At 45.0% G+C, this 24270-nt stretch overlaps 1 pseudogene; it reads left to right on the top strand.

Annotated features, from left to right (window-relative positions):
- Positions 1-24014, top strand: part of LOC143962355 (uncharacterized) — a 39594-nt pseudogene extending 15580 nt beyond the window's left edge.
- Positions 24015-24270: the final 256 nt, after the last annotated feature.

Genomic DNA, 24270 nt, shown 5'->3' with positions numbered 1-24270 from the left:
GCTATACTAGATCACCCCACATTGGGCGGTACCCTGCGGGTGGCGAGGGAGGCCTTTCGGAGCTCGTCGGTGTCCCCGGTGCCCTCCCCTATGGTGCCGGTCCTGGGCAACCCGGATTTTCTTCCGGGCTTCCAGAGTCCCTGCTTCCATCGTCTACAGACGGGCGAAAGGCGGCGGTTGTGTGACTTTATTGGTCCAGATGGTCGGCTCACTCCGGAGGCGGGGACACGGGCAGTGGACCCGCCACTGGACTTCTGGAGCGGCCTTCAATTGCGGAATTTCTTGCGTAACTGTTTGCGGACGCCGGGCATCTCCCGCCCCCTCACGGAGTTAGAGCGGATCTGCCATCGGGGGGAACCGGTGCGGCACTGCCTCTCGTTTTTTTACTCTGCATTGATCCATCCAGCTGAGGGGTATGTCCCACCATTCGTGGCTAAGTGGGAGGCGGAGCTCGGCACTCGATTTACTCCAGAGCAACAGCAGAAAATTCTCCATTTTGCGCAGAAGTCCTCTATGGCCACACGAGTCCAGGAGACGTGCTACAAAATCACAACCAGGTGGTATAGGGTCCCATCCGTTCTTCACCGCATCTTCCCTCAGGTGCCTGATTGTTGCTGGCGTTGTGGGGAGGCGGAGGGAACCATGTTGCATGTCTTTTGGGCCTGTCCCAAGCTGGTCCCCTTTTGGCGTGAGGTGACCAACACGATCGGTCGTCTGACGGGTGTCTCCCTGGAAGGGAACCCTGCGGCCTGTCTGCTGCACCTGTCGGAGCGGTCCATTAAGAAGTATAGGAACTCTTTGACTATTCAATTGCTGAATGCGGCGAAGGCCTGCATCCCTTTGTGCTGGAGATCGGAGAACCCGCCGGCTAAGTCTCTATGGTTCTCTAAAGTGAACGAATTAAGAGATATGGCAGACCTCACAGCGACGCTTCATAATGGGGAGGAGGCCTTCCGTGAGACCTGGAGACCATGGCAACATTTTACTTACACTGAGGCTTATCTCCGGGAGGTTGCTATGGATGCCCGTTGAGAGAGGGTCTCTTTTCTTTGGTTCCTGGGCCCCCTTGCCCCCCCCCCCCCCTGCAGCCGGATGACGCCCACGGTCTTTACTCCGCTCTTTTTTCTTTTGTGTCAGGTTCCTTTGCTGCAGTCTGCCTGAAGTCTCCTATACTTGTTCTGTCTCTCTGTTCTGGTTTCTCTCCCTTTCTCTCTGACCCCCCTTCCACTTGTCCACCCTTGTAGTCCCCCTTTTTCAACAACCCCTTCCCCTCTATTTCTCCACCTATTCAATCCTTTTTCCTTCACAGTTGATTTTACCGGCTAATCTATGTAGGACAAGGTGGGTTGTGGGCCTCTCCGGAAATGACTAGTTTTTATTAGTGTAAGCTCTGCCCGCCTGGGGCCCGGCCCATCGCCCATCTCCCTCCTCTTCCCTTTCTTTATAAAATGACAACATTTTGTGCATCTCACTATACTGCATGCTGGGTGGGTTCACATTGCCTATTGGTGTCAGAGGTCGTAGAGGGAAATTTGCCCCCTGTCCAGGAATGCTTTCAGGTTATGTTTAAGCTTAAATCTGGGATGGTCTCTATATCTCCCACCCAGGTGCTATTAGGATACTAGGATGTTTTTGTTTTGGAACTATGTCTGTTATATCACTGTTGTCCATGTGCCTGTTTTTTTTTTCTTGCATTCAATAAAGGAATTACAAAAAAAATATTACTATGAAGAAGGAGAGAACAAATGGGTGGAATATAGTCCGGTAAGGGAGACTGGAAAATGGTTAAAAATGGTTGTAAAGGCTGAAGGTTTTTTTACCTACATGCATTCTATGTACCTTCTGTGTGCAGCATCAACCCCAGACTCCCCCAATACTTACCCGAGACCCATCTCTATCCAGGAATGTACACAAGAGCAATTTCTCTCCTGGGTCTCTCCCTCCTAATTGGCTGAGACACAGCAGTGGGTGCCATTGGCTTTTGCTACTGTCAATTGTGGCTAGTGAGAAGGGAGTGGGGGCGGGCGGAGACGCTCTTTGTGTGTCTTATGGACTCCCAGAGCCCGTTCTGTAGTGAGCTGCGCACATGAGTGCTCCCATAGCAACTCTAGTTGGAGTGCAGGAATAAGCCCTGCTGCAAAGCATTGCATCAAAATTTGTATTACATGCCCCTGATAAACAAGGGCTGAACAATTGGGCCTTAGGCACTGGTGCTGGTGCCATAACACTGCAACCTCTCCCATATACTCTAGTTGGAGTGCAGGAATGAGCCCTGCTGCATAGCATTGCATCAAAATTTTTAATTACATGCCCTTGTTAAACAGGGGCTGAAAAATTAGGCTGGTGGCATCACCCAGAACCAAAAGTGTTCTTCCAAGATATCTTCAGCAGGATCATTGAGGAGGAAGAGGATAGTCAGTCAACATAACAGGACAGTCACTCAACATCAGCATAGGCAGTCTTGAAGGGATGTGACATTTCAAAAAAAATTATTCGGTTACATCAGCTTCAGGTGCTTGGTAGCTGGTGGTGATCCAAAACTGATTCATCTTTATGAAGGTCAGTCGATCAACCGAGGCGGTGGACAGACGCACCAGCAGCACTGAAGGTGCGTTCCCATAGAATGCTGGATGCAGGACAGGCTGGTAGCTCGATTGCATACTGTGCAAGCTCTGGTCAGTGATCCATCCTCAAGACCCAGTAAGCCAGAGGATTTTCGGTGGGAAAGGTGTCCAAGTCTGACCTTGTCCCTAGGTATTCCTGCACCATGTAAATCAGACGCTGGCGATGGTTGCTGGAACCAATCATACCTTGGGGCTGTGGAGTAAAAAATTGTCTGAACGCATCAGTCAGACGGCCACCTTCTCCATCGCTCCTTCTCTGACTGACCGAAGTCTCAGCAAAACGTTGTCCAGGACAAGGAGTTTGTAACCTCCCAGTCTCTGGGAAAACATTGCACAGACCTTTCTGCAAGGCCTCCCGGAGATGTCTCATCCTCTGCTCCCTCTGCGGTGGCAAGATAAGGTCCGCAACCTTACCCTTGTACCGTGGATCAAGGAGAGTGGCCAGCCAGTAATGGTCCCTCTCCTTGATCCGAAGAATACGAGGATCTTTCCGCAGGCTTTGCAGGATCAGGAAGACCATGCAGCGTAGGTTAGCTGAGGCATTCGGTCCGGAGTCCTCTGGGTCACTAAGGACAACATGATCCGCAGCCACCTCCTCCCAGCCACGTACAAGTCCACATGTTTCTTGGGACTGTAAATCATCCCTAAAAGACTGCTGCTGCTGATGATGAGTGCCAGGCTCCACCTCCATGCTGACACAAGCCTCCTCCTCCTCCTCCTCTTCCTGTGTGATTGGTGGGACAGAAGGAACACTGTCTGGATAAAGGGGGCCTTGAGAGGCAAGGAAGTCCTCCTCTTCCTGCCTCTGTTCTGCCTCAGGTGCCCTGTCCATTATTCCACGCAGTGTATGCTCCAAGAGGTGGACAAGAGGTACAGTGTCACTGATGCATGCACTGTCACTGCTCACCATCTTCTTGGCCTCCTCAAATGGTGACAATACAGTGCATGCATCCCTGATCATGCCCCACTGGCGTGGTGAAAAAAAAAACAAGCTCCCCTGACCCTGTCCTGGTGCCATAGTCGCACAAGAACTCATTGATGGCCCTCTGCTGCATGTGCAGCCGCTGCAGCATGGCCAACGTAGAGTTCCACCTGGTGGGCATGTCACATATAAGGCTCCACCTCCATGCTGACGCAAGCCTCCTCCTCCTCCTCGTCCTCTTCCTGTGTGATGGGTGAAACAGCAGGAACACTGTCTGGATAAAGGGGACCTTGAGAGGCAAGGAAGTCCTCCTCTTCCTGCCTCTGTTCTGCCTCAGGTGCCCTGTCCATTATTCCACGCAGCGTATACTCCAACAGGTGGACAAGAGGTACAGTGTCACTGATGCATGCACTGTCACTGCTCACCATCCTCATGGCCTCCTCAAATGGTGACAATACAGTGCATGCATCCCTGATCATGCCCCACTGGCGTGGTGAAAAAACTGAGCTCCCCTGACCTTGTCCTGGTGCTGTAGTCGCACAGGTACTCATTGATGGCCCTCTGCTGCATGTGCAGCCTCTGCAGCATGGCTAACGTTGAGTTCCATCTGGTGGGCATGTCACATATAAGGCGGTTTTTGGGCAGGTTCAACTCCTTTTGGAGCTCAGCCAGCCGAGCACAGGCATTAAATGATCGGCAGAAATGCACACAGACTTTCCTGGCCTGCCTCAGGACATCCTGTAAGCCCGGGTACCTGCCCAAGAACTGCTGCACCACCAGGTTAAGGACGTGAGCCACACAGGGCACATGAGTCAGTTGTCCCTGTCGGAGGGCGGAGAGGAGGTTGGTGCCATTGTCGCAAACCACCATTCCTGGCTTAGGCTGGCGTGGGGTCAACCACCTCTTGGCCTGCCCCTGCAGAGCTGACAAAATATCTGCCCCAGTGTGGCTCCTGTCCCCCAAACAAACTAGCGCAAGCACGGCATGTCATCTTTTTGCCTGCATACTTGCATAGCCCCTTGAACGCCTACGGAGCACCTCTGGTTCCGAGGACAGAGCACTGGAAAAGGCCATGGAGGTAGAAGAAGGGGAGGGGGTGGAGGAGAGAGGTGTGTCATAACCAGCAGTAGCACTTTGGAGGCGTGGTGGCGGAACAACCTCCAACACTACTGCACCTTATCCTGCATCCTTCCCAGCTGCGAGAAGAGTGACCCAATGAGCCGTGAAAGGTAGGTAAGGTCCCTGTCCATGCCTGCTGGACCATGAGTCAGCGGTAATATGCACCTTAGCGCTGACTGCCCTGTCCAGCGAGGCAAAGACATTGCCTTCCACGTGCCGGTAGAGAGCCGGAATCGCCTTCCGTGAGAAAAAGTGGCATTTGGGGACCTGCCACTGAGGAACCGCACATTGCACAAACTCACGGAAGGGGGCTGAGTCTACCAACTGAAAAGGCAGCAGTTGAAGTGCTAGCCATTTAGCCAAGCTAGCATTCAACAGCTAGGCATGTGGATTGCTGGCAGTGAACTTCTTTCAATGGTCCAGCAGCTTGGGCAGGGAAATTTGCCTGCTACAATCGGACGTGGGTGTACTGCTAGCAGAGTGCCCACAAGTACTTGGCTGTGACACACCTAATTCTACACCTTCATTCCTCTCAGTGCAGGTTTCAGAGAGGACTGAAGTACTAGTGGGGTGGAGATCCCAGCTGATGAGGAGCAAGGAGAGGTCCGCTTTGTTCTTTGGTGTGGGTCTTTAAGGTACGCTTGCCAACGAGCTGCATGGCAGGTCAACATATGTCTGGTCAAGCATGTGGTGTCCAAGCGGCTGATATTTTGGCCACATGAGATACGCTTGAGACATATGTTGCAAATAGCAATGTGCGATCTGATGCACTGGTCTCAAAAAAGGCCCACACCAAAGAACTTTTGGAATAACAAGCAGAGGCAGCGCCCTGCACAGGCAGAGCTCTGTGGTGTGATTCAGTCGGTGTGCTGCCCCTAGGCTGGCCCCCGGAGGGCATCCTGCCTAGTTGGAGATGTGCCTCCTCCTCTCTCCTATCAGGCACCCACGTGGAGTCAGTGACCTCATCATCCGCTCCCTCTTCATCACTGGAGAAAACCTGGCAGTATGATGCAGCTGGTGGAACATGACTTCCAGACTGCTGTCCTTCTTGAGCATCCCCTCTCTCTGCACTCACGCTACTGCCTTCCTCTAGCTGGGTATCATCATCAGAGCCTTCAAAATGCTGGGCATCCTCCTGGAGCATGAACCCAACACTGTGCTCAAACAGTTTGGGGGACTCCTCAGGAGGACATGGTGGGTCTAGGGAAGGAGTGACTGATGACATTGAGACGAGGGAAGAGGATGCGTTGGCAGCTGCTTTGCTAGTACCCTGAGCCTGGGTGAGAGAGGATGAGGAGGGCTTGGTCATCCACTCTACCAAGTCTTCAGCATGATGCGGCTCAACATGTCCAACTGCCGAAAATAAGGACAAGCGTGTCCCATGGCCACGTGCTGATGACGATGCACTGCGTCCACGACCAGCACTGTTTTCTCTAGACACAGAGCCTGCTTGCCCTCTTTTATTGGCTCATGCCTGTCTGCCTCTCCTTGTTGGCCTTCCAGACATAGTAATGGCCTTCAGGGAGATAGGAAAACCAGCAATTGGGTAGTGTATATTGTGCTGGAGGCACACAACACCCACTGTAAAGGCTGCAGATGCCTGTATTAGAGAACACCAGCAAAAAAGGGTAGATACAGGTGTATACTGTGCTGGAGGCACACAACACCCACTAACTCCTGAAGATGCCTGTATTAGAGAACACCAGCAATAAAGGGTAGCTACAGGTGTATACTGTGCTGGAGGCACACAACACCCACTTTAACTCCTGCAGATGCCTGTATTAGAGAACACCAGCAATAAAGGGTAGATACAGGTGTATACTGTGCTTTACTGGAGGCCCACAACACCCACTAACTCCTGCAGATGCCTATATTAGAGAACACCAGCAATAAAGGGTAGCTACAGGTGTATACTGTGCTAGAGGCACACAACATCCACTTTAACTCCTGCAGATGCCTGTATTAGAGAACACCAGCAATAAAGGGTATATACAGGTGTACACTGTGTTGTGCTAGAGGCACACAACACCCACTAACTCCAGCAGATGCCTGCTTTAGAGAACCCCAGCAATAAAGGGAAGATACAGGTGTATACTGTGCCAGAGGCACACAACACCCACTTTAACTCCTGCAGATGCCTGTATTAGAGAACACCAGCAATAAAGGGTAGATACAGGTGTATACTGTGCTGTGCTGGAGGCACACAACACCCACTAACTCCTGCAGATGCCTGTATTAGAGAACACCAGCAATAAAGGGTAGATACAGGTGTATACTGTGCTGTGCTGGAGGCACACAACACCCACTAACTCCTGCAGATGCCTGTATTAGAGAACACCAGCAATAAAGGGTAGATACAGGTGTACACTGTGTTGTGCTAGAGGCACACAACGCCCACTAACTCCTGCAGATGCCTGTATTAGAGAACACAAGCAATAAAGGGTAGATACAGGTGTATACTGTGCTGTGCTGGAGGCACACAACGCCCACTAACTCCTGCATATGCTTGTATTAGAGAACACAAGCAATAAAGGGTAGCTACAGGTGTATACTGTGCTGGAGGCACACAACACCCAAATTAACTCCTGCAGATGACTGTATTAGAGAACACCAGCAATAAAGGGTAGATACAGGTATATACTGTGCTGTGCTGGAGGAACACAACACCCACTAACTCCTGCAGATGCCTATATTAGAGAACACCAGCAATAAAGGGTAGCTACAGGTGTATACTGTGCTAGAGGCACACAACACCCACTTTAACTCCTGCAGATGCCTGTATTAGAGAACACCAGCAATAAAGGGTAGATACAGGTGTATACTGTGCTGTGCTGGAGGCACACAACACCCACTAACTCCTGCAGATGCCTGTATTAGAGAACACCAGCAATAAAGGGTAGATACAGGTGTACACTGTGTTGTGCTAGAGGCACACAACACCCACTAACTCCCGCAGATGCCTGCATTAGAGAACCCCAGCAATAAAGGGAAGATACAGGTGTATACTGTGCCAGAGGCACACAACACCCACTTTAATTCCTGCAGATGCCTGTATTAGAGAACACCAGCAATAAAGGGTAGATACAGGTGTATACTGTGCTGTGCTGGAGGCACACAACACCCACTAACTCCTGCAGATGCCTGTATTAGAGAACACCAGCAATAAAGGGTAGATACAGGTGTATACTGTGCTGTGCTGGAGGCACACAACACCCACTAACTCCTGCAGATGCCTGTATTAGAGAACACCAGCAATAAAGGGTAGATACAGGTGTACACTGTGTTGTGCTAGAAGCACACAACACCCACTAACTCCCGCAGATGCCTGCATTAGAGAACCCCAGCAATAAAGGGAAGATACAGGTGTATACTGTGCCAGAGGCACACAACACCCACTTTAACTCCTGCAGATGCCTGTATTAGAGAACACCAGCAATAAAGGGTAGATACAGGTGTATACTGTGCTGTGCTGGAGGTACACAACACCCACTAACTCCTGCAGATTCCTGTATTAGCGAACACCAGAAATAAAGGGTAGATACAGGTGTATGCTGTGCTGGAGGCGCACAACACCCACTTTAACTCCTGCAGATGCCTGTATTAGAGAACACCAGCAAAAAAGGGTACATACAGGTGTATACTGTGCTGTGCTGGAGGCACACAACACCCACTAACTCCTGCAGATGCCTGTATTAGAGAACACCAGCAATAAAGGGTAGATACAGGTGTATACTGTGCTGTGCTGAAGGCACACAACACCCACTAACTCCTGCAGATGCCTGTATTAGAGAACACCAGCAATAAAGGGTAGATACAGGTGTACACTGTGCTGTGCTGGAGGCACACAACACACACTAACTCTTGCAGGTGCCTGTATTAGTGAACACCAGCAATAAAGGGTAGCTACAGGTGTATACTGTGATGGAGGAACACAACGCCCACTTTAACTTCTGCAGATGCCTGTATTAGAGAACACCAGCAATAAAGTGTAGATACAGGTGTATACTGTGCTGTGCTGGAGGCACACAACACCCACTAACTCCTGCAGATGCCTGTATTAGAGAACACCAGCAATAAAGGGTAGATACAGGTGTATACTGTGCTGTGCTGGAGGCACACAACGCCCACTAACTCCTGCAGATGCCTGTATTAGAGAACACCAGCAATAAAGGGTAGATACAGGTGTATACTGTGCTGGAGGCACACAACACCCAAATTAACTCCTGCAGATGACTGTATTAGAGAACACCAGCAATAAAGGGTAGATCCAGGTGTATACTGTGCTGGAGGCACACAACACCCACTTTAACTCCTGCAGATGCCTGTATTAGAGAACACAAGCAATAAAGGGTAGATACAAGTGTATACTGTACTGTGCTGGAGGCACACAACACCCACTAACTCCTGCAGATGCCTGTATTAGAGAACACCAGCAATAAAGGGTAGATAGAGGTGTATACTGTGCTGGAGGCACACAACACCCACTTTAACTCCTGCAGATGCCTGTATTAAAGAACACCAGCAATAAAGGGTAGATACAGGTGTATCTACTCCTAGCATAAAACTTCCTAGCATAAAACTTCTACCCTTAACATGTCCCCTACTAGGACATATCTTCTCCCCCACTTCAAATCCCCCCTCCTAGCACAAATCTTCTTTCTCCTATCATCCTTTCCTTTTCCTAAAACAATACATACCCCCTGTTGCCCCTAAAATCTCCCTCCCAGCACAATCCCCCCAATCTCCTTGTGGCACCTCCCCTCCTTATATGATACTACAGTGCCCAGGGCAGCCACCCCTCCTGCCCCCCCCCCATCTCGGCCCTGAGAAAAAGTACTGTATGTAGGCATAGGATAGGGCACATCCCTTGCCACGGCCCCTTAAAGGGGAATAATACAAATAAAAATTCTTAGTTATACCCACAAATGTATTTTTTTTGTTTTTTTACCACTGCTATTCCTTTATACTGGGTTTTACAAATGCAACAATTTAGAAATTAAATGAAAGGTTTAGCACTGGGAAACCCTTTTTGAATGATAAAAAGTGCATTTTATATACTTTCATATACAACTATATAGATCAGACCAAAATGAGGGTCAAATGAAGAGGAAAGAGGGACTTTGTTCCAAACCAGGGACAGTCCCTCGAAATCAGGGACAGTTGGGACCTATGTGTGATATCATAACATCACGCTGGCCCCCGAAGGTCATAGAGACTGCCGGGCACCATCTGGTCCTCAGTCTTCTCTATGGTAAACGGCCCCTACCAGCTGACTCATTTTCCGGCTCACCGATTGCACAGTCGAGATGGTAGAAGCACTGGAGGGTGGTGGTAGGGGGGGAGTCCCCTCCCGCCGCCTGTAAAAACAAGCAACCGGCTAAACAGCTACTATGATTGTTTTTACCGTGTAGGGAATCGCCGGCAGAAAAAAGAAGATATCTGAATGATGCCTACAGCTGCACCCATCATACCGATATCTCCACTCAAATTACCAAACATCATATGATGGCCTTGGGTGGGAAGTTGTCAATGCGTGTTAAAGTTGAAGCAAGTGTAAATGAGCCCTTAGGGTGAAAACACACATCAAAATAATTTTTTCCTTGATAGTGTCTCCTTTTGTAACATACAAACTTCACAATGTACAGTGGAACCTTGGTTAATGAGTAATGCGGTTAACAAGCATTTTGAAAGACGAGCAACGTTTTTTTTTTTTATTCTGACTCAGTTTGCGAGTGTTGTTTTGCAAAACGAGCAGAATTTAAGCTAATGTGGTGTGCAGTTATGCATTTGGCCAGAGGTGCGGGGGCGGTTCGGAGCCATTCGGAAATGCTCCATTTCCGAGTGTTTCCGAGCCTTTCCGAGGGTTTCTGAGTTCAGCCGAGCTGTCCCCGAGTATTTCCGAGGCTCTCTGATTCCCCCCCACCTCTGGCCACATGTGGTATTGCATGCTATAGAAGTCAATGCGGAACGTTTGCATTGACTTCTATGGGGAAACTTGCTTTGATATGTGAGTGCTTTGGATTACAAGCATTCTCCTGGAATGGATTATGCTCGTAATCCAAGGTTCCACTATATGTAAACGCTAAAAAAAAGAGCTTCCCTTATTTGCTTCCTTTTGGTCTGTTAAATATACCACTGAAGGCATTTTGTTATGTTTGTTTAATAAATGCAAAAAAATACCTGTTGATCTTGCCCGACATCTTGTCAGCTAATAACCTCCTGTACTGACCGTTATCGGCTACAATGTACTCAGTGCTAGGACAAGGTCATCTAGAGCCCAGGGAGAACATGTGAAACTGCCACCCCCCTCAAGATGTATGGGCATTATACCTCCTCCAAGGACAAATCCGCCCCCATGCTGAAATCCCCCCTCTCAGCGAAAATCCCCCCCATCCCCGCTTCCAGCTTAAATCTTCTCTCTCCTCAAATCCCCCAGCACAAATTTCACCCCCCCTCCAAAGAAAATCACTCCTTCTAGCACGAACTCCAAATCCCCCCCAGCACAAATTTCCCCCCATCCTCCTTCCTAGCACAAATCCTCCCCCACCCCCCAGCACAAATTTCCCCCATCCTCCTTCCTAGCCTCTACCACATCTCCTCTTCGAGCACAACACCCCCCCCCCCCCCCCAAGTGATACAAAAGGTAGTGGGGGGGGGTGAGCTGATGGAGAAAATGAAAGTACAGTTGTTAGGTGAAGGCAGAATAGGCTGAACAGAGGGGTTTTGAGGGGTCGTCTAATAGTAAACAGAGTAGGAGATAGTCTGACAGACTGGGGTAGGGAGTTCCATAGGATAGGAGAGGCTCTGGAGAAGTCTTGGAGGCGGGCATGGGAGGTGGTGATGAGGGAACTAGAGAGCAGAAGGTCTTGGGAGAAACAAAGAGAACAAGTAGGTTGATATTTTGAGACACGGTTAGTGTTGTAGCTGGGGGCCGAGTTGTGGATGGCTTAGTAAGTTGTTGTTAGTGCTAAACACAATTTCAGGGATTTCTAAAATATAAAATATAATATATAAAATATAAACCTGAACCCAGCGCACCTATGGGTTCAGCTGAACTTGCAAACTCTAAACAATTAGCACCATAAGGTGCTCTCTCCTCTTTAGTGCTTAGCAGCTGTTATAAATACAAAGACAATACTATACAATGTGGTTGACCCTACGAGTCAAACACTAACAGCGCTCCATTACACAATCCGAGTGGTTACTCAGATCTCTAAAAGAGCTTACAACTAAAAAAAACTCTTGTTATACCAATATACATCACATGCCAAACATGATTATCATATTTCAATTAAAAAGACTCCTTCTAGCGGAAAGTAATATAAATAGAGCAACGTCTTTCCCCATGAGATTATATTTCAGAAGTGGTAGATGACTGTCCTACACCATCACCGTTTCCACCAGCGTGCGTTCCCACATAGATGGCCGCTTACCAGAACGCCTCTGCAAATGGACCTGTATATACTGGGTCTTTCAGTATGACTGATTCTTCAATGCTCCTTACTCCTCCACTCTCTAGCATAATCTCCTCATTACTCGTGAGCATGTAGAAATACAAGGGGACTGGTATAGTGTCATACCTTTTATTTAAATTATCCTCTCCCCCTTTTACATAATGCGCTTACATATGCAAATAATAAAATGACTTTAAAATCATGTCAGCATAGCATCGCGAACATCTCACCGCCGACCGCTCTTTCCTCTTTGTGACTTCTGAAGGCAATTGGTTCCACCATATTTTAGTTAGGGATGTCAGAGTAAAAGGGGGCTGAATACAAATGCACGCCACACTTTTCACATGTTTATTTGTTAAAAAAAAAAAATGGGAAGAAAAGATACCAGAAATCGATAGCTATGTATATCATAAACGCAGCTAGGCTGTGCCTACAGGTTCATTGGAAGTCTAGGTCGCCTCCTTCAATGAAAGAATGGGCATCACGTATTAATCATTTGTCAGAGATAGAGGAGCTGATATACATCTCCCACGATAGGGCTTCCAACTTTACAATGACCTGGGACTCTTGGTTTAAATACCGCAACACCCAAGAATACCAAATTCTACTTCGAGAAACTGGCTAGGAGCGCTCACTGTTCAAGAACTGACATAATGATATCCAAACTACATGTTTGGGTGAACGCCTCTGATGATGGGCTATGAGGAGCAGATGGGGAGGGTAGTTGGTGGCCTTTCCACCTCCTCCCCCAATAACTGTTTCCCTTCCACGTACCCCCTCCCCCCAGCTTCTCTATCTGTTTCCCTCATCCCCCTTTCTTCTCTTCCTTTCTACTTTCTTCCCCGTCTCTCCCCCCCTCCTTTTTTTTTTCTTCTTCTTTTTTTTTTCTTCCCTCTCTTACATTAACCTTTAAGGGTCGGGGGCATGGACTGAGGGGAGGCCCTTGGGGCCGGCTCCCTTAGTGCATGCCACCTTCTAAAATAAACATACGGAATGCATATTTTACTATAGAGCAGAGACCCATCCTGGGGGAGCAGTAGTCAAATAGGCAGGAAGAACTGTGATCATACACAACCCTCAGGATGGGAGAATTTTGAAGACACCACATAAACATAACTGTTGGAGAATGCTCTCAACCTTACAGAACTGGTGGTTTTTGAATCCACATGTTAAAGTGTAATCTGTATTGGCGTTCCAAATGGAGCCGTTTTGCCTTGGAATGCCGTGTCTGTATTGTTTTACATTTTCATAAATAAAATAAAATTCTTTATGGAAAAAAAAAAATGGGAAAACCATTTATCATTTTCCTTCCACTTCACAATTATGTGCCACTATGTGTTGGCCTATCACATAAAATCCCAATAGGGGGCGTGGCCTAACTCCGGACCTGAATGGACGCCTAGCCCTGTCTCTCCGGCACTCACGGGCAGGTAAAAAGCACACAAGGGCTCTAAACAACGAACCGGACTATGGGGAAAAGCGATCGGGCTCCCTCCGCTCCCCGGGAACCTCCCGAGACAAATCCGCAACCCCCTAGCACTATCCCCGCGATGTTCCGAACATCGCAAAGTGAAGGCCTCAAAGCCGCGGTCTTTCCTAAACCGCTCACCCCGCTCGGCGGTTCCGGAGGCGCGGTGGACGGCGCAAACGGCCTAAATACTGCAAACAACCTCCCTACACCTCCATCAATGTCCCTGCAAGCCCCATCAGCCCACATACCATGATAACACCACAGTCACTCTGCTTATCTGACCTTCAAGCAGTGGCCATGGACATAAAAGCCACGCTGTCAGCAGCCATCACAGATCTTAAGACTGACATCCAGAATGTAGCAGCAAGGATGGGGGCTGTGGAACAAACAACTGCACGCCATGCAGAGGCCTTAAAACAAGTGCAAAGAAATTCAGACATGCACTTATCACACATGCAGACCAAACCCCAATTGAGCATTCAGCTACGCGATATTTAATGATCTGCTTGACAGACCCGCCGACTCCCCCATAGAATTCGAGAGAATCCATCGTGCCCTCAGACCTAGGGGAAGAGACACCGACCCGCCAAGGGACATAATATGTTGCTTGGTAAACTTTCCTTTAAAAAAAGCCATCTTGAAAAAAGCGAGAGAAAAAAACAGAGTTCTATTCAATGGAAATGAGATAAAATTATACCAAGACCTCTCCAACATCACATTACAGCAACGTAGAGCACTTCGTCCACTTCTTGACCAACTACGCTCCAGAGGGATTCCCTATAGGTGGAAGTTCCCCTTTTGCCTCTCGGCTAACTGGAGAGGTCACACAGCCTTGTTACGCACCCCTGATGACTTACAATCATTCTGCGATACACTGAACATTCCTCCAACTGAGGTTCCTGAATGGTACAATTCTTTCAGGATTAATGACACCTGGATTGAAGTAACTAACAACCTTACTCCCAGAACCCAAAGAAATAGAGACCGCAGACGGAGATCACCTTCAGCTCCTCAACATAGAAGAGGACCAAACCACGGAAGTCCTGGATTTTCTCCTCCCAGACGAAGAGATCATACCGAGAGGCAGGATCAGATGGATACCTGAGTTCAAAAATCCCTAATTGACCACTGACGCAGCTATGAAGAAACACATATTAACCTCCGATCAGCAATCAAATCTACTCTGCAACTGCTCTACCAAGATATCTTCAAACCACTTTAATAAGCTGCGAACCTCCTCCCTTTTTCTCTTTTTTTTTCTTTTTTTTGTAACTTCTTTTTTCTTTTTTCGCTTTTTACTTCCCCCTCTCCTGCTTTTGTCTTGCTTTTATCTACAGCATCGCTGAACGTGGAATTCCAGGCCTCGATACATCAACAGAGTCACCAACTTATATACGGTATGTCCAGCATAACCCGCTGTTACGCTGATGCCTTTGCCTTATGAACCATCTAAAAGTGTGACTGTAAGTACAACTGGTATATGTCTTACAAACCCAGACACCCAAGAATTTAATGAGAGAAGAGAATTTGTTCTGACATACCCTTCTCCCGCCCCCAATCTCTTTTTTTCCTGGCCAGGATAATCTACCTTATTGAACGAACCTGTTTTTGTTTTTCTTTTTTCTCTCTCTTTTTTTTTTTTTTTTTGTTTTTTATATTACTAACGACCTTTTTCTAGTTTACCTATACTATAAAGTGCCCCCTCATGCCCATAGTAGAGAAAAGCTATCTTAAAGCTAGCAGAGAGATGTGAGTAATATAAAGAAAGGGAAGGACATAATTTTAGAGATGTTATTTACAATGCTTAGTGTTTCTATTGTGTTTTCAGGCCTCAGGCCGATATCCAGTTATAGAAACCACTTTTCTACCAATTACAGTTAAAGAACTTTATATATAGTCTAGTTTTGTATTCCTACTGTATGACTATGAAAAAAATACACAGATATCGTTTGGAAATACTGAATAGTAAGACTGTTCATAACTGTGTACTGTTACAGCTGTTTGCATATTTCTGTTGTTATATATTTTAATTGACCAAACTGAGCTTATCGACGATCCTTAATGTGCTTACCTACCCTATCGGTACAGAAGACATTAGCGATGCAAGATGTTTCTCCCTAAACTATAGTCAATTCTATCGGGAGACAAACGGAACCTCTAAGCATCACATGCATCAGCTACCTGTACTTAGAGATTATCTATGATCACTATGTGACAGGACTGGATCGTAGCTACACTCTGTTTTCTTACTGAACCACATTTGTGGAATTGTTTGAAATAAAAGGTTTTTCAACGACTCAAGGTTATAACCAAACTTGTTTAACAAGATATCTAAGATGGTGCTTCATCCTCAAATCCAAGCCAAACCCCTGTTCACATTCCTTTACTCTCAAAACCCCACCTCAAACTCCATCCCTAACTGCCAGAACACAACTTAATGGCCATTTTGCACAGACACAAAAAATGTAACTGACTGTTCGCCATCGCTGCCCTCCTAGACCTCATATGGCCTATCAGCCCATTGGTTGAAAGACAGAATAATTCCCCATATCTATACAAATACCATTAGCCGCCCAATCTACCCTCAAACACTCCGAAACGTGCTTACATCCCATAAAAAACATTTTCAAAATTTTTTAAGCCCTGTAATAGACGCACAACTATTCATCATAGAGGACTGCCCCTGAGTGCCCTAACTCATTATAAATCAAACAAAAGTAAACGAAAGAGATCCATACTTCTCGCTCAATTTGAAATAACATTAGGAAGAAAGAGACTGGGATCCATTCTGACCTCTGTTGGACCTCGCACCCCTGCAAGGAGGAGATCCCCCTCTCCATCCTTGAACTTGCCGGTCCCCACCCTTAGGAACGATTAGCTGGTCTAATCTTACCTCCGGCTCTCTTAACCGTTACCCTTTTTAAAGGTAACCGCCCCTAACTCACCCGACCCCCCCCCCCCTTTTTTTTTTTTTTTTTTATTATTACAATACGAGAATTAAATCAAAATGTCTATCCCCAAACAAAAAACAATCTCACCATCAATCAAACTAGTATCAATAAACGCCAAAGGGCTCAACATACCCACAAAGAGAACCAAACTTTTAAACGAAGCTCATAAACTAAAAGCAAATATTGTATGCATACAAGAGACCCATTTTAAAACTCATAGCGTTCCCAAGATGCACGACAAGAGATACCCAACTGCATTCCATGCTACAAACCCAGAAGGAAAAACCAAGGGGGTATCTATCCTCATCTCTAAACAAACTTCTTTAAAGATCCAAGACACTATGCAAGACCCGGGGGGGAGATATATTTTTCTCAAAGGGAAATTAGACCACCATCCCATTACAATAGCGAACATATACGCACCCAACACGAAACAAGTGGCCTTCTTCCGAAAGATAAAAGACTTACTAACGAATTTCGCCTCTGGCATACTCATTCTAGGGGGAGACTTTAACGTTCCCCTTAATCCCCTGATAGACACCTCAAATGGTACATCGAGCCTACCCTATAGAGCATTGAAACAAATCAAACTCCAACTACAAGAACTAATGCTTCACGACACATGGAGAACTCTGAACCCTCAATCTAAAGATTTTACTTACTACTCTACAGTTCACCAAAAATACTCTAGAATAGACTTTTTCTTTATGTCCCAATCTGATCTTGGGCTACTGAAACATTCTTCTATAGAAACCATGACCATATCTGACCATCACCCTATTACCATGACCCTGACCCTTCCAGGAAAAACTACCATTACCAAGACTTGGAGACTCAACACCTCTGTCCTGAAAGACCACACAGACGTACTCTATTTCAAGGACAAACTAAAAGAATACTTTGAACGTAATGAAAATGGGGAAACGTCCTCCCTGACTCAATGGGAAGCACACAAGTGCGTCATCAGAGGTGAATTTATCAATAAACTAACTAAAATCAAAAAAATGAAACAAGCCAAGATCAAATCACTAATAGAACAAATCCACAAATTAGAAATTTCACATAAACAGAATGTCGCAATCTCCACTTTTGAAGAATTGACAAAAATGAGAGCATTACTCTCAGAGGAACTGAACTTGAAAACAAAGAGGCAATATATATTAAGACACAAAATTTATTACGAGCAGGGCAATAAAAGTGGAAGACTATTAGCAAACGCTGTTCAAAATAAAAAAGTTGCCACAACAATTCATCAGATAAGAGATAAACAAGGCAACTCATACTCTTCGAATGACGAAATTGCTAAACAATTCGAAGCGTACTATCAATCTCTATACAATATTCCCTCTAATCCCCAATGTCCCCATAACTCCGACAAGAGAACAAAACTCATCCAAGACTTTCTTGAAAAATATAGCTCACCTCAAATAGATGAGAACACGGCACAAGAATTAGAAGCCCCCATTTCCGAGAGGGAATTTGATAAAGCTATTAAAGATATGAAAGTGGGCAAGGCACCAGGTCCCGATGGCCTTCCCCTACAATACTATAAAACATTCACTAATATATTGAAACCAAGGTTCCTGAAAACATTCCAATCACTCCACTCTGAACAACATCCCCCAAAACAATTACTTGAAGCACATATATCTGTTATACCTAAGGAAGGAAAAGATCTGACTCTAGTCACAAATTACAGGCCAATTTCTTTAATAAATGTTGACGTCAAAATATACGCAAAAATTTTAGCCAATAGAATCATTCCTCTGCTCCCATCACTCATCTCGCTTGACCAAGTAGGATTTATCCCTGGAAGAGAGGGAAGAGATAATACAACCAAAGCCCTAAACATTAATCATTGGTTAACTTCCAAAAACAAACAAGGTTTTTTCTTGTCTCTTGATGCAGAGAAGGCGTTCGAAAGAGTGGCCTGGGACTTTATGGACGCAGTTCTAATGCGCATAGGTCTTTTACCTCAGATGAGAGCCTATATCAAAGCACTCTATTCCAACCCTACAGCACGTGTACGAGTTAACGGCCACCTGTCGAATGCCTTCAAGTTGGGAAACGGAACAAGACAGGGCTGTCCCCTTTCGCCATTATTGTTTGTTCTTACACTAGAGCCCCTCCTAAACAAAATTAGATCCAATCCTGACATTAAAGGCATAGAAATCAACAATCATACATACAAAATCGCTGCCTTTGCGGACGATATGCTCCTTTTTCTCTCACAGCCACATATCTCACTGCCCAATGTCATTCAAGATCTCGAATATTTTCAACTCATATCCAATTTAAAAATAAATCACACTAAATCTGTAGCCCTCAACATATCACTGCCCCCAAATACTGTTGACCTATGCAAACGAAACTTCTCATTCTCCTGGGCCAAACAAAGTATAACTTACCTCGGAATTGAAATCCCAACAAACCTAAACAACCTCTTCAAATTGAATTTTTTGCCCATCTTAAAAGACACCCGAGATGATCTAAAAAGATGGAACTCCCTGAACATATCATGGTTCGGCAGAGCTTCACTAATAAAAATGACAATCTTACCAAGATTTTTATATGCAATGCAAACAATTCCCATCAGACTACCATCATCTCTTTTTACTTCCTTCCGTAAAGCTTGCTCATCCTTTATCTGGAGGGGCAAACCCCCCAGAATTAAATTCACAAGATTAAACTTACCTAAAAACAGAGGGGGAATAGCACTCCCCGATCTAAGAAAATATCATCAGGCAGCCCTACTGACGCGTATAGTCGATTGGAACATTCACCAAAATATTAAAGACTGGGTGACGCTAGAACAATCACAATTTACTAGACCAATTAGATACCTACCTTGGATAAACCCCACACATCACCCAAAAGACATTAAATCCCATCCTCTTATAGGACCTACTCTGGAAATATTTCATGAAGCTTACAAAAAAAGTGTCCCTTACCCATGGATAGGCCCTCTCACACCTTTAAGAAATAACCAAGATTTCCCCCCAGGTATTGAGGGGAGATTTCTTAAAGATTCATGGCCTCACAAGGATGTGCTTGTCAAACACTTTTTTGATAACAAGAAGCTAATATCTTTTGAGGACATCAACAAAGATAAAAATCCAATTCTAATTACACAGTGGAACTACCTACAGATAAGACACTTCCTGACCAGAACTGAAACAGCCCGCCTTTGGACCAGAACTCCCACGACATTGGAAGATCTGTGTACAAAAAAAGACCCACAAAGACATAACATATCAAAACTCTACAATTCGCTATTCATGAATGGTCCAGAGTTCTCCATCCCGTCATGCCAAGCCTGGGAACGAGACCTAAGTCTAAATCTCTCTGACGACAACTGGGAAACCATATTCTCTTACGCACATAAAGGCTCACTAAATGTAGCCACACAAGAGTGCGGCTTTAAAATACTCTCTAGATGGTACAGAACCCCCATCCTTTTGCACAAATTTTACCCCCAAGTCTCTGACAGATGCTGGAGATGTCTTACTGAAGAAGGCTCGATGGTACACATTTGGTGGTCCTGCCCACTAATTCAGGACTTTTGGAAGATGGTTCACGAAACCATCACCCTGGTAACTTCAGAAGTCATACAATTTAAACCAGAGCAATACCTTTTACATCACACCACAACCCCCAAAAAACGTTACCTAAAATCATTAACAATGTTCATGATCAACGCAGCAAGACACTGTATTCCATGCCACTGGCGTGAACATGTTACACCAACAAAAAAAGAATGGTTTCATAGGATCAACAACATTGAAACTATAGAGGAACTCATAAGCATCTCACAAGAGAAAATCTCTAACTTTACTGCAACATGGTCCAACTGGATCGACTACAAAAACTCTCAGGCTTATAAGTCCTCCATAGGATAACTAAATGCTTTCTTTACGGTCTACTCTTACATGATAAGATACGAGAGATGTGACAATAAACAAACAATGTATTCTGTTACCCGTCTACTCCTGATTACATCCCTTTTTTTTTTTTTTCTTCCCTTCCCTTTCTCTCTTTTGGAGAGTGAGTACCTTTCTACTGGAAAAAAAAAAAAAAATTAGTAATGCACAACGGTAATCCTGCATACCCTCTCAATATTATCTGTTCATATCAAATTTTGTTTAGTTCAAAAACACCTTATGTAACACATTTGTACGACTTACTTACTGTAATGTTTCATCAGATTTTTATTTGCTGTTCAACCAATAAAAACCTTTGTGAAAAAAAAAATACCAATAAAATACATTTACGTTTTTGGTGGTAATATGACAAAATGTGGAAAATATCAAGGGTATGAATACTTTTTTTAAGGCACTGTATATTGCTCATAAAAAGAATATTCAGGTTGGTTTCTTTTTTTGGTCCTACAATATGACCAGCTGAACGAAGAAGAAAACAGGTATTTCCATGTCTCAGCATGTTTTTTTTATTGTTCTTTTATAGAAACTTATCTCATTCTCTCTGACCTCGGGAACCTGCTGGAAATGTTTAGAAGCCATCCTGATGAAGCTAATGACTACCCCAAGACCTGGATCATTACCAATCGAAACATTATCTACGAAAAGAGCCTTGTAACCCACACAGATAGCGAGTACGCATACATCTACACCTACTTCCACAAGACCATGGCAGAATCCAATTACGTCATCCTGGAGGTCTTCCGAATACAGAACTACTTCCAGTGGATAAAATACTCACAGTATGTCCGTCTTATCATTTCTTATCAGTCTGTGAAGATGCTTGGTCACTATACAAGGAGAACTATTAAGCCCTGTACACACGGTCGGACATTCCGACGACAAAATCCGTCAGATTTTTTCCTACGGATTTTGGCCCAAACCGATCGTTCAGAACAAGGTGACGTAAACCAAGTATGTCGGGACTATAAACAGGCCAGTAGCCAATAGCTTTCGTCTCGTAATTTATTCTGAGCATGCGTGGCCCTTTGTCCGTCGGAATTGTCTACACACGATCGGAATTTAAACGATTGGATTTTGTTGTCAGACAATTTTAGATCCAGCTTTTAAACTTTGTGTGTCAGAAATTCCGACAGAAAAAGTCAAATGGAGCCCATCACGATCGGATTTTCCGACAACACGATCCGATCGCACAACGAATAGAATAGTGCTGCGCTATACGGGAAAATAGGGTGTGGGAGTGGGTAAAGGAGGTATTGGACTATTTAACAAGAGGCAATAGTGCACATAAATCACATAAATAGAATTGACTGCAGTGTTTCATGAAATAAATATGAATAAAAGAGGTCACGGTCTGTGTGAAAGAACCTCTTATAGATAATGTATAGGTACGTGATTTCGCCTGTAGGAGCTGCCGCCCCACAGTACATATGCATGGGGTGGTCGGCAAGCAGTTAAAGCAACCTGTCAATTAAAAAAATATTTTTTTTCTTATTTTTTTCTTAAATTGTTCCTTTGTTTAACCTCTTATTAACACTTAATTTACTTGAATTAGCCGAATTAACTCCTTATTCTCCTTCTCCATTTAATTATTATTTTGCTGCTGATTTATTTTTTGTTCACTTCTATTTCATAAACTATTAATAATTAATAATAATGTATTTTTTTGTTTGCTTTGTTAATATTTTGAAACCTTTAAAGTGGCTGTAAAACCTATTTTTAATCTTTATGCTACAGGTAAACCTATAATAAGGCTTACCTGTAGCTACCCAGGATATCTCCTACACCTGCATGGTTTAGGAGATGTCCCCTACATGTGCCGATGACATCGGCACATGCGCACTAGAGCAAAGTTACACAATGGCACCTATGTGCCGCTGCATCAGTCTGCGTGCCGTTACCCGTGTTTCCCACACGCATGTGCAGGAGTGACATCATTGTGGCTCCGGCGCTGTGATTGGCCAGAAGTAACTCCGGGGTGACATGTCAGCAGCGGGAGGGGGAGACGAGGACAGCTTCGGGGGCTTCAATCTGAGGTAAGTAATACATAATGAGCTAATATGCTATGCATACTAGCTCATTATGTTTTTGTTGTCTTTACTTACTTCCATTTTAACATATATTTACATGTTTCACATGTAAAAAGTGCAAAATTAACAAAAAATTAAATTTATTTAAATTGCAAATAAGTTTTCAACGCTTTTCTCCATTGTTGACAGCTGAAGTGTAAACAAAAAAGTGTCGGTAGGTATCGGTAATTGGTATTATTTAACCACTTCAGCCCCGGAAAGATTTGCCCCCTTAATGGGCAGGCCATTTTTTGCAGTTCAGCACTGCGTCGCTTTAACTGACAATTGCGCATTCGTGCGACGCTGTACCCAAACAAAATTGATGTACTTTTTTTTTCCCCACATATAGAGCTTTCTTTTGGTGGTATTTGATCACCTCTGCGGTTTTTATTTTTTGCGCTATAAACAAGCAAATACTTTTTCTTTCCTTTTTGCTATAATACACATCTAAAAAAAACAAATAAAAAAACAAATGTATTCATCAGTTTATGCCGATATTAATTCTTCTACATATTTATGGTAAAAAAAAATTGCAATAGGTGTATATTGCGGCGATTTTCACAGGAGTGCCGGCCTGCTGCCGTATAACGAACGCTATACGGCGGCTGGTTGGCAAGCGGCTAATCATGTTAGGGAGTCTTCAATCAAGACCTTTCAGATGAGACAGTGAGTACAAATTGATAACAAGAAAAAGGTTCTTTTTATTCCATACACTGCAGTGGAGAAAATAGTACACAAAACACAGTTAACTCAGCTAATGAAGTGAGCAAAAGTGAAAGTGCTTCTCTATCGGCAGGAGGACAAAGATAGCAATTTAAAACCTTACCACCAGAAACAACACTAACATAGAAATGTCTGCCGTAATTAAAATCCACAGCATCTACCAAAAACTGAAATGTAGTTTTTGGGCAGTTTCGTTAGAGAATACATTGTTTGTAAAATTCATTAATACAAACAGTCATATGTTTATCTTTTTAAATTTTACAGGAAGAAAAAATTCATGCAAAGCATGCTTAGAGAAATCAAAGACGGTTGCTTGGAGCGCTACCTCTTCCACGGCACAAAATCAAACCACATAGAGGCCATTTTTAATCAGAACTTCGATCCACGTGTGTCAGGCAAGAACGGAACAGTTTACGGTAAAGGGAGCTACTTTGCCAAGGATGCCAGTTACTCTCACACTTATGCTCCCGCCTCCCCCGAAGGTCACCACTTTATGTTTCTTGCCAAGGTATTGGTGGGGCGTACAACATTGGGTAATAACTCTTACACCCGACCACCACAGTTAGATGAAGAGTGTGCCTCAAGCCTTCTCTATGACTCTTGCGTGAACAAAGCTAAAGACCCAACAATATTCATTATTTTTGACAATGACCAGTTCTACCCATATTTTATCATTAAATACCAGAAGTTGCATGATGTAATCCTTCTGGATTAAAGAAGACCTTAACACGAATACTTCTTTTCTGTAGTGTCAGGAATCCGCCCGTTCCGTGCGATCGGCTCTCCGCACGCGTACGCGCGTTCGTGCCGCGGGTCGTCGTGGGCACGAGCGTCTTCCAATGCACGCGGGTGCACGTCGTTCGTATGTGCGCGCGGTACACGCACGCACGGGCGAGCGTTAGTTCGATTGGAGCCAGTGGCCCTTTTTAAAGGCACAGTTGCAGGGGTTCTGTGCTGTCTCGTCTGCAGCTTGTGCTCGAAGTAACCTGCTTATCTGCC

This window comes from Lithobates pipiens, unplaced genomic scaffold (assembly GCF_037356315.1).
Source record: "Lithobates pipiens isolate NorthernLeopardFrog02 unplaced genomic scaffold, aLitPip1_a1.2 Scaffold_8, whole genome shotgun sequence".
Classification (NCBI taxonomy): Eukaryota; Metazoa; Chordata; class Amphibia; order Anura; family Ranidae; genus Lithobates; species Lithobates pipiens.
This window is presented reverse-complemented; position numbering and strand designations above follow the sequence as displayed.